General features: G+C 34.4%; 1 protein-coding gene across 2 annotated transcripts in view; it reads right to left on the bottom strand.

Annotated features, from left to right (window-relative positions):
- Positions 1–12,105, bottom strand: part of LOC118747661 (ras guanine nucleotide exchange factor B) — a 42,018-nt gene extending 29,913 nt beyond the window's left edge. For both annotated transcript variants that reach the window (XM_036481719.1, XM_036481718.1), the window contains exon 1: positions 12,052–12,105. The gene's annotated coding sequence lies outside the window, so the exon portion shown is untranslated. The remainder of the gene's footprint in view (positions 1–12,051) is intronic.
- Between the last annotated feature and the right edge of the window lie 342 nt (positions 12,106–12,447).

Genomic DNA, 12,447 nt, shown 5'->3' with positions numbered 1-12,447 from the left:
CGAAGCAAGAAGTGTGCAGGATTTAATAAATATGAATATAACCATGTAAACCAAAAAGCAAATATGTATATATGTATGTACATATGGATATGGTAAGTACATATACACATATTCATACATTCATAAAGCTTCATGGCTAGGTACTAAGAGGAAAAGAGATGGCATATATAAGAAATCTGACCTAGAAGAATTGGGTTTTTTCATGCATTAAATATTGAGTGAGTTGGAACTGCTGAAAATGACTCGGTTTTTTCCCTATAGTTCAATGTTAGTCGAAAATAGCTTTAAACCATTGCTGGTCCATATTACAAAAGATGGCACGCATGCCTATGCACTAGGGATGGAAAAGACGCGCGCAGAATCGATTCTCGACTTCAAAATCGACTTTCAGGTTTTGGATTCTTAAAGTCGATTGATCACATTTGAAAGTCGATTTTGGACTAAAGTCAGAAACGGCTTTTTCATCGGTACTATGCAGTGGTCATCACTGTTTTAGTCTCTCGATCTAAGTAAAAAAACTATCAAAGCGGATTTCTGTACTACATGGCTGCGCTTAGAGATGACTCTATCTCTTTTAATAATAGAAATCTTGCCCAATGCTAAACACTTCAGATCAGTGATCGTCACGCTAACTTATTAAAACAATTCAATGGTGCTTGCGATGGGAGAGCTGCTCCACAGAGGATGTATCATGGTCTGGAACAGTGACGATCAGGAACAGCTGACTGGTCTGAAAGAAAGTGATGAAATGACGACAGCATCTATATGCGTCTGACGCGTGTCCATATGAAACCTTTAAAAAACTTCTTCCGCGGTATACATATGTATGTTTCGGTCGTAATTGATCTAAGGCAATAAGAGCAATCTCACACTTGTTTGTGGCAGAGTCCAAGTGTTGTACCATCCACTTAACCGCTGTTAGTAATAAAATGCATTGAATAATAAGCTTTTGAATGTACTTGCTTATTTTTTTATTAAAATTCGATAGTGCTGTCGATAGTTTTTAGAAGTATCGATAGTACGACTACCAATAGTTTTCCAGCTCTACACTACAATAAGCTAACGCCACAAAGGAGGGCGCTTTTAATGCAATAATCTTGCTCCAGAGTCTTATAAACAGACCACCCTAATATATGAGCCTTCAAACAACTTATGTATGTACAAATGAGTGCTATGACTCAATATTTACTTAGAAAATGTTATCTAGAATTTCTTAGATCAGACATTTAGTCATTTTCCTGCACTCCAGCCTCGTGCATTTACGTGAGTAATGACGCATAGATACATAAGTACAGTTGTATTTTCGCACATTTTGCAACTTCATGCATGTAAATGTTTGTATAGACCAAATACCAAAGAGTTTTTTGTCTTAAAATAAAAGAAGTAGACAAATAAATATCCATCAAATAAAGTTCGTGATACTAGACTGAATCTTAATGTCACACTTTTTCTTCATTCATATACATATGAACGATGGCGTAGACAACCGTGCGATTCTTGGAACACTTACTCGCATGACATCAGACTACGCAACGACTCTGTGGAGTCCTTATCGGGATGGTGGAAGAAGGTAATAGCAGTGGTTCAAAGCAAACAGTTTTTGAGAAGATTGATACCACAAAAAAAGGTTAGTCTAATGTTTTTCTAACTTGTGTAGGAAATTAAAAGTTGTTGAGCTTCAAGGACTTGAAAATTTGAACAGTGATCGAAACAATTTGGTTGAAAATAACCCTATTTGATTTTTTTTTTACTTAATCCAGTAGTTTCATGCATACATATTAATACTTTCCATTAGCAGTTTAAATGCTTCTTTAAGGATTTAGTTACGTATGTAAATAGACTACATATATTTGTTGTTTTGAGAGTGATTACTTAAGAGAATCGATTAGAGCTCTTCACATTGAGGACGCTATTATTCTTCCCATTTGTCTTACGAAAGACAAAGAAAAATTTATTTAGCGCACGCAATCTATTAATAAGCTTTTGAAACGTCAAACTTAATACAATATTTATTTGGTCCAGATATGCTTAGCACTTGTGTTGTTGAACTTGCTGATGGAAAACGTTAAACACCAAGAAATATGCCTAGTTCTCGTACCTACATAAATAACATGAAAATAAAGATTAATTACAAATTCATTACTTGCACTACGGCAAAAGTTCAAGCGACATACAAAGCAGCAATAGAAAAACAAATGCATAAGTGAACATTCTTACGTACATAAATACTATATGTTCGTATGTCAAAACATAAATAGATAAAGGGTTACCCAAGTGAGTACGAAAAGCTTAGCTTGTATACCACTTTAGGTTAATTCATTTTTTTGGAGCATTTATTCGAAGAAAGACTCAATGGCCGTTTGAAGAAAAACTAAGCAATTGCTTTTTCTTAAAGTTCCATACCTTACGAAAAGCGAATAGATGGTCTGAAAAGTGTTTTATCAAAATGTTATTATAAAAAAATTATGGCGTTTTCTTTTCTAGTCAAAAATTTTACCTTCCCATTACCTTCTAAGAACAAATGATAAGCAGAAGCAGCATTTTTTGTAAACAGATAAGAAAAATGCTCGCCAATTAGTACACCCTTTAATTCGTTGATATGTATGTATGTACATATGCCCATAAGTAGGCATATATTTATGTACATACATACACATTTCACCTGTAAACGTTTTTACAAGTGGAAAATGAAAGAACGAAACTCCAATCAATAGCCATAAATGAAAATAACAGCAAAATTACAGCGGAAGCTGTTCAAGGCATTGGCAACGGCGCTGGCAGCGACAGTAAAAGTGGCTAAGAATAAAGGTGCGCATAATTCAGCCAGTCATATGAGGCAAGCACATAAAAATGTGTGTATGTATGTATGTATGTCGATTAGCCAGCATCCAATTTATGCATGCCTACCTACATACAAACATACAACCATAGGAGAAACTTCAGGTGCGCTGAATATGAAGAAATATGTATATTTTTTGATTGATTGGGGCAAGCGTAGTGAATCTCAGTGAACCCAGAGTGGCCGCATGCTGGGCGAACAGAGCGTACCATAAATGATGTATGTATTTACCTACAATTTACGAGTGTGAGTACCAACCTACATACATATGTACATATTTATGCATACATATACTGGTATTTGTATTGACTTATTTCTTGTGCTCCAGCAGCATTTACAAGTTGTTAACAATTCGTTTTGCGCTCGAAAATAATGTTTCGTAGAATTAATTAGAAATTTTTCACCAACATTAAGTAGGTAATAACACTTACATACATACATAAGGATGTGTGCATGAGTTGGCATATATAAGCTATATATACTTATACATATACATATGTATGTACATTAGGGCGCTCCACGCTGTAAATAAGTGAAAAAATATTGGCTTCGTTTCAAACTCCCACAAATTATCTTGGCTATTTTGGTTCTTCAAAAGTATGTAGCCCGTAATGGTCCCCAATTACTTACTAGCCGCATTTGGGAGTTTTCCCATTGGATAAGAGCGTATGTTCTGTTGCTGTTGAGCCTGGCACAGATTGGGCATGCTACCCCGTATTTTTATGGAGCATACCATATTTAAGTGCCAGTCCCTTTAGAGTATTCCTACGTTATGTGGATGTTTTTGACGATGTTGTAAAGCTCTATAAAAATCGAATGGCGGCTTGGTCATGTCTGTATCTTCAGCTAAAAATACGATGCAAGGCTCTGGCAGTCGAAGGCTCTGTTTTAGAGACAACTCTTTGGAGTGCGAATATGTTGTGAGCACCGTATTTTCTTATCATTTGCTCCCCGAAGGAATTTTTGTGGTGAAGAAGTCGGTGATGAGTTGTTCATATATTTGAAATTTGTGTCTCGCGTTCTTCCAATTGTTTTGTTTAAAATAAGGGTCAGTAGGAAGAAAATGATGTCCAGTTTTTAAAGGCGTTACCCCAGGCTGCAGTAGTCAGCATACAAAGTTACGTTACCGGTTAAGTTTCATATCCAATATGATTCCCAAGGATGTTGGCTGGATGTTGGATGAAGGCTTTTTTACAGTTAGTTACAATTTGTTGAAGAACAATATATTTTAACTAAACTGCCTTTCAAGTAGACGTGTTGGCTTTTAGCTTTTGTCTGATATATGAATCCCGCACTTTTTCGAAATTATTTGGAAGAAATACCGAGAGTGACTGAGTTGCTCGTACAAAGACCTTCACCTTGCGGTATGGATATCACCTTTGTCATGGTTCACGCAAAGCGCCTTGTAAATTGCGTTAAATGGGGAAGTTATGGTGTGTAACAGTGCAAGAAAATTCAGCTCATGATTTAGAGGCCGTTGAATAAAAAATTAAATTTATTTGAACAAATCGAGTAAAAGGTCTGAAATTTTAAGAAAAAGCAATTGCATATTTTTTATTTGTAAGGAGGACTATAGTCAATAAATTTTCTTATTTCAAACAGAAAATTTCATTTCATTTATCATTTCGTTAGGGGTTAAAAAAAATCAATTTCTAGCATCCACACAAATTTGATGATAAAAGACGATAATAGAGAAGCAATTTCAACGAAGTTTGGCTAACATTTCAGTGATATCCCAAAAACTAACCCATTTATACGAAACGCTTCGAGAGTTGGCATTTTTTTTGTGAGTCTGCCTAATGTTCGCACATACATATGTACAAATGTACATATGTTCATACATTTAACACCTGTACCTACATATGTACATACATATGTAACTAATGGTAATAAGCACCAGCGCAGTAATCATTATGGTAGTTAGACAATTAATTACTTATTTACTGCAGGGAAATGTTATGTTGCGCTGTGCTCTGTTGTAGATATTTGGGAGCGTGAGTTGCTCGAAAGCGGTAATTTGGTAGCATAACTGTAAATGCCGCTTGTTCATTGCTGTTTGCTGTTGCAAGTGGCATGGAAAGCGCCTTAAATTTTCTTTAAACTTTTATGCTTGCAGTAAAAATGCATACGAACGGCCAACTTTGGCATACGCTTTGGCCATTAAGCGTTGAAAATAATAATGAATAATCATTCGTTTTAGCAATTTGTGCTTTTTTATCACTTTTATTTTTTTTTGTAGGTTCGTGCATATGTATATGTGTACAATGTACAGTGGCGAATATATAAATAGGGACGCAACACCTTAACAAGTTTCGGCTATTTTTCGCTTGTATATTTAATTTTTATTATATTTTTATGAAGTTAGAGCTTGTTATCTAACAAAAACCAGCTAAGTCCGAAGTTCAAACTTTCTACCAAAACTAGGGAAATTCGACAAAGGTCCATAAAAATGTCCAGCTTTTTAACTCGATTTTTTTTTTAGGAAATTTTAAGTATGCAGTTTTATGGCCCATTCAATTTCAGTGTAACAAAGTGTAAGTTTGAAGTAGCTAGGAACTACCGTTGATTTTTGGTAATTTTTTTTCGTTGAAGGTGTTGCTGAATTTTTTCAATATAAAAAATTTTTGAACATATTGTGCATGGAAAAAATTGCCTAAAGCAACTTCAGACTTGCACTTTTGTTACTAGAATTTATAAGACTATAAAACCGCATACCAAAAGTTTGCCTAAAAATTCTGATTAAAAATTCGCAAAATTTTATGGAATTTTGTTGAAATTTGTCGAAATTTCCTAATTTTTGGACAAAGTAGGAAACAAGGAATCTGAATCTGCAATTAAGTTTTACCAAAAACGGCCGCTAGGGTGCGCTTTAACGCAAAAAACATGGAAGGAACGTGAAGGAAAAGTGCAAACAATGTTGCTCAGCAAAGTTTCTAAACAATGTTTCTAAACAGTGTTTTTTCAGGTTTTTTTTGCACCAAAATCCACCCAGTAGACGTTTCTGAAAAAAATAAAATGCAGATTCAGATTCCACTCACCTGAAAATCCTCAGCAAGGCCTTTCGATGGTATAAATATTTTATTTAAATCAATTCGATTAGCTGCTGATTTGAATTTTATTTAAAAAAGTAATTTTCCTTTTGGTTTTATTTTTTTATTACTAATTCTTAAATTTGAATTATAATTTAAAATTTCAATTTGCATTTAAATAAATTTTTATTGCAATCCAGACTTACAAAAAAAACTAGTCGCGTCCTTATTTTTATTTTCGCTACCGTACATAATTACATAGATATGTACATATGTATGTATGTATGTATTAAAACATATTTTTTTTAAACCATTTCAAGCTGCACAGTTATTCAGCACGGTAGTAATTAATAAATAAACTTTCAGCTAATTTTCCTAGAATTTTAACTAATTTGTGTTTTTTTTTTTGTTATTATTTCTGTTTCAACTTTCTCTCTACTAATTTCTTTTGCCTCAATCAGGCGCAGCTGGAGTGGCCACAACGGCAGCTGGCATATTATTTTCAATTAAACTTTTGTGCTCTATATTTCCTACACATACATACATATGTATATAGTCATGTAGCTGTTAGGCAGTTAGACCGTGGTCACCATTACGGTCACCACCACAATTCGCACCAGCATCTTTTTCTTCTTCGTGATCAGCATCATTGGCCACAACATTTGAACACCGCTTTAATATCCAAGCGGAGACTGAGTGCACTTCTTTCTAATGCATTGTGTACCTACTTGCTCGACATGCCAACCTACATACATATGCACATATTTGTGTGTGTGTGTGTGTTTGTGTGCAACGTTCAATTTACTTTTTATAACTTCATTTGTCGGTCATCTGTGGCAGCTGCCACATGGTGCGCATCTTCTATTTTTTTCTTCTTTTTCTTAGCATATATGTATGCACCTTTATTTCTACACGCTCGGTTGGACGCCCCAAAAAAAAACAAAATTGGTTTCAACAAATTTTCACTTTTCCTTTGAATTTGCCTATTCTCTTTCATGGCATTTTAGCTAATTTGCTTTTGGCCATTGACCACAATAGCAGCATCATTTTAAAGAACTATTCTTTTCAATTACTGTGCATAACAAAATGTTTTGTTGTAACTGCTGTGGCGGGCATGTTAAGAAAGTGATCATCTAGCTCATAAGGCATCTATGTATCTGCTTGAGGGCGTAGACACAGTTAGTTACAAAATTACGCACAACTTCTACTGACCTTGGGTGAACAAAACTGTAAGTTGTAAAAGACAAGCATAGCATTACAATTAACACACTTCAAGACTCCTGCGTCGTGTAGAACATCATGAAAGGCCAAGTGATAAACAGCAGTACACTGTCACGTCTTTGTTTTGGTTAATGTAATTATGTACGCATTGAGCCGTTAACCAGTAAGAGATCTTGGTTTACCTAAACCCCTAAATTAAACCATACACTTAGCATACAAATTTGTTGCAATTAGCTTAAAGACTCCTGTGCCGCGGTAAATAGCTTGAAAACCCAAGGATATTGCAATTATTTACGCATTTAGCCGTTAACCAACCATGGTATACCTAATCCGAGATTAAACCATGCACTTAAAATTGGTTACACAATCCTCGCATATTCACAGCTCTAAATCGTAGGTGGCTGACCGAGCTGCCCAATTTGATGTGACATTGTTACTTTATGCTTGTCATCGAAAACTGGCAATGGCATCAACAATTACTTACTCATATGGCACGAATTGTTTAAGTGTCATTCACTCCAGGTGGTTAGGTTTTTTTCTACTTAGTTCTTAGAGAGATCCACATGTTGCAAGAAATTACGCTAAATTTTGTGTTCAAAAATTACTTGCTACATACGTACGTATGTGCATACATACATATATTCACACTCTAGTGCATCCACATTTATTTCCTTGCCTTCAAAGTAATCACCATGGCAGCTAATTCGCCTCTTGTAACCCTTTCGCAAATCTTTAAAACATTTGCCATCTCTGCTTCTGATCAAAAATTGTGAGGTGGTATGTGTTTAATCCTGAGTTTTATCTTAAAGTTCCAAATGAACCTTGCCACAGCAACCAAATAGAATGGTCAACAAAATTCCATTCTAAAAATAACAGCCAAACACAATTTTAAGGCTAGATTGGAAGTGCCACAACTGATGAGATCAACCGAACTTCTTTCGGAAGTACAGTATTTCTTTTTTCGCTCTTGTACTTCGTACTTCGAAGTACAGTCCAATGTACTCCTTCGCGATATTTTGTACTTCAGGAGGGAGATTCTGTAGCCAGTTAACGACAACTTTTGGGTCGCTATCGCACTTTTTGACGCATGATATAAATGTTTTTGCGTCAAAAAGTGCGATAGCGATTCGAAAATTGTCGCTTACTGGTTACAGAATCTCCCCCCCGATCTCGTACTTCTCCGATCTTCTGGACGATCGTCACATGGCCTGGGAGATAAATTCGTTGAAACCATTAAAGTCGCCGGAAATCGATGGCATCATACCTGCGCAGCTGCCAAGGGCTCTGCGAACTGCATGAAGACCGGGCATATCCTCAAGGCTTGGAGGGTAGTCAGGGTTTCGTTCATCCCGAAGGCCGAAAAAGGCTCTCATGTTTCCCCTAGGGATTTTAGGCTTATTAGTCCCTTAGTTTTTGCTAAAAACGCTAGAGAGACTGATAGACCTGTACATAAAAAAACGCGATTCCTCGTGACTGTCTTCTAAGAGCTCAATATGCTTATTGCAAGAAAAGGTTGGTGAATACCGCCCTGCACATATCACTTTACCAATATGTAAATAAATAGATACATATATAGTCCAGGAAGAAGCAGGTCGTCCACTTAAGGTTATTCCTTGCCGGTGACAAATATAAGTACAGCTCAACTGAGATAAAGGGAATATATCAACGACCGAGTGGACGATCGCCCTATCTCCGCAGCCGGTCCAAGAACGCCATATCTCAGCTTCCGATATATTGAATTTATATAGAGATAGGGGGTTTTCGAATTGCAGCAGAGATAGAGCGATCTTCCTCTCAGCCGTATTTGACAACAGTATGTTAAAGAAAATTTCGTCAGAAAGTTGTTTGTCAGAAAGTTCCTTCGATGCTAAACCAGTTTTTATTCTTTAGCGGATTTTACAATATGTAGCATCAGCCGAAGGCCTTTGTAGCCAGTGCTGCTTTGAGACTTATTTGTAGTATATTAAGTATTGTACAAATAATTAAAAAAAAACTAAAAATAAAAAATAAATGTCTTTGCACTGCCCGAAAAATTCTGTTTAGGAAATCTATGTAGACAGCCGTGGTGTGCCTAACTAGAGTACACATAATCGAGAGTTATTTTCATTTGGCCAAATACTATATCGGACTAGGGCTAAGGAAGATCAAGAAGCAATACTCAGTGTATCTGAAGTGCGTACGCATATATTTTAAACATTTATACAGGCCATAAGCTTTGCTAAGCTTTCGCTGAACGCACTTGCAAGTGAGCAGAAGGTTTGTTTATTTCGCGCTTCTCAGCTGGTTTATAGTAAGCTTATCTCTCAGTTCAGCCATAAGCGTTGTGTGGCGCCTCTTTAACAAGTCCTTTGGACAATTTTCTCATATAAAGGCCTAAAGGCATCCTCAACGTAGTGTCGCATTACATATTACATACGCCAATGCCATTTTAAGACCTTCAACAGCTCTTGCTGCTAGCTATTTAACTGTTTATTTGTTTTTTTTTTTTTTTGGTTATTGTTTTACAAAAGCCACTCAAAAATACAATACTTGCATGCGTAAATTTATTCATGATCAGCATAATTCTGTGCAGATTCATTTGCTTTCTTTTCACAACAACAAAAAAAAAACGTTATTTATTTATTTATTTTCATTTCGATTAATTTTTTATGTTTTCAATTTAAGTATTTTTTTAAGTATTTTGCTATTCTGCAGCTTGCTTGTGTGTTTCCAATAAATAACATTTCGTTATGTAAATATTATGGAAATTTCCCCCCCATTTCGTGTTGTGATTGTTGCCATTTTATTATTATTATTATTATTAAATACGTGTTTCTCACAAACTTTGCTAAATTAATTTTTTTATGAGCTGCGCTGCAGAATAATTAATTTGAATTTTATTGCTGCGTCATTTGTTCGCCACTTGGTTGGGATGCAGTTTACTTTTTGTGATTATTTTTCCATTATTTATTTTAGCGCTGTAATCAAGTGTCGTGTTTGAACATCAATACAAATACTATTTGTGTACATATGCATGCATGTAAATTTATTGTTAATTTTTTTTCGCTCTATTTTAAATTGTGAATAAAAAAGAAAACAAATCTCGCGAATTGCCTGCGTAAGTGCTTTCTATAAATAATTTACAATTTTTTTTTGTTGCGTATTTACATAATTTAGCTCATAAATAAATATTTGTTTGCTATTCTAACGCAATATTAGCTCGCTCACAAGTGAATGCTTATTGAATATAATACTTAGTTATAATGGGATTTTAATACGTTTTTTATGATGCGCATTTCTAATCGGATAACTCGATACAGAAGAGAAAGATTAATAGTCAAATTAACCAGGGTTCATTGACAGTTTTTATATCCATACATATGTATGTATGTGCATACATAAATGGGAAATTCGGATAATTGGATATACTAAAGGCTGCTAATGAGCTTAGCATTTTTTTTGTTTAATTTTATATAAAATAAACCTCTACAACTATTTAAACGACACAACTACTAATCGAAACTAAAACTCCATGTCTCTAATCTTTACTAAATTTTTATGACCAAAAAAAAGTTATTCGAGTCTATTTTTTTTTAAATACCAGCACATCTTAATTCAACTTTGAATGGAGTTCGTTCCCTCTACCTTTCTCTTTCATCCTTTCTATAAGAAATAAAAAGGGAGAGAAAATACCTTTCCAGTGATACCTCACAAGTCTAAATCGGAAGAGTTTAGGTTCAGTTATTCAAGTTTTTCTTATACCAATCTTTGAAGATAGTTAAAAAAACAACATCAAAAATCTCATTATTCAATATTTTGAAAAATATTTTTATCCAAATTTTTTAAGCTTAAACCGTTTTGCCATTTGAGGGAATTTTTTCAAAAAACATCTTTAAGAAACTATTTTTATTCATAAAAAACTCCATTTTTGGAGGTATTTTCAAATCGATCCAGCTCGCGTAAATCTTAATATTTTTCCGAAATATTTTGGTGCACGTCTTAAAATATAATAGATTTTATAATTCCAGGGGAAAAACAGTACCGATTTTTTATTTTTTTTTGTATGGGGAGTGATGCAGTCTAATGTATATGTATGTGCGTAATACTTTGTAAAAATCTTCAACGCCATTATTAAATTACTTTTAAATAATAGGACTTTCAAGTTAAGGCCTGCGAGCAGGTAAACCTGTTAGATGACTGTATACGGTGCTGCGGGGCGTATACGTTACATACGCAACTGCAATAATGTGAGCACGAGTGGTTATTTTTATGTATTTTTTTAGTATTTATATGTATGTATCTTTCTTAAGTTTTCATTTAATTACAATTTCCACCGATGCTTTAGTCAAGCTTCACTTCTATCCATCTGTGTTAAAGTTCATCGGTGTCTTATTCCTAACACTAACTGTAAAAAAAAACACTCAACATTAGAGAGAGAGAGAGGCCCTGTAGTAAAAACTTTTGACGAACTGCACTGAACCAGTTTTGAACAGAAGCATGTTTGAACCGAACCGGTTGTGAAACAGATTACCCACTTTTTTCTACTAAATAACTGAACCTTTTAGTGTGCTGGGTATTTGTACAATGGATATTTTAACACTTAATGAAAAAAGTAGCAAAATATTTGTATAAGTGGAACTAATCTGATCAGATAAATGCGCGCCGAGTTGAAAATTTTACTAAAAAAAAAATTTCAAAAAAATGTTCAGCAATTCTTTAACTCGCTTGCAAGCATACATACATATGTACACATAGTTTCATGAAGCAACACGTTCGTATTTGAACGAATGCACCAAATATAAATATACATATACATATGTATGTATGTTTATCTAGGACCCTTTCCAATTTTCATCTCAAGTGGAAACCCGATAATGATTTTATGCTCATGTTAAAGATTACTGTACAAAGCCTATTAAAGTGTTAACAAATTTATATTACTATATTTATTCAAAAAATTTATACATATACACATTTACTTACCACACACTGTGCGCGTGCAAATGAATCCAATCTTGTAGGATATTTGAGCTGCAAGTAAAAAAGAAAATGGAAAAAAAAATTAGTTAACAATGAGAAGAGATACTTGAAATGCACAAAAGATACGAAAAAACCTAAGCTGTCAAATATCAATCATTATTATCCTTATGAGATTTGAACAATAATTTTGTGGAGTGCGCAGATATACGATTGGATGTAGTAGAATATATGTATAGAAGAGATATGTACATATGTTTAAACAGTTACTAAATACATACAAAAATATGTACATACGTATGTACATTGTAACACAAACAAAAAACACTCTGCTTTCTATGCGTACAAAAACAAACACAAGTGCGTGCGTGTTAATGTACATCTATTCAAAGATAATAGAAC

This window comes from Rhagoletis pomonella, unplaced genomic scaffold, assembly GCF_013731165.1.
Source record: "Rhagoletis pomonella isolate Grant_MI unplaced genomic scaffold, Rhpom_1.0 Rhpom_scaffold_00012, whole genome shotgun sequence".
Classification (NCBI taxonomy): Eukaryota; Metazoa; Arthropoda; class Insecta; order Diptera; family Tephritidae; genus Rhagoletis; species Rhagoletis pomonella.
This window is presented reverse-complemented; position numbering and strand designations above follow the sequence as displayed.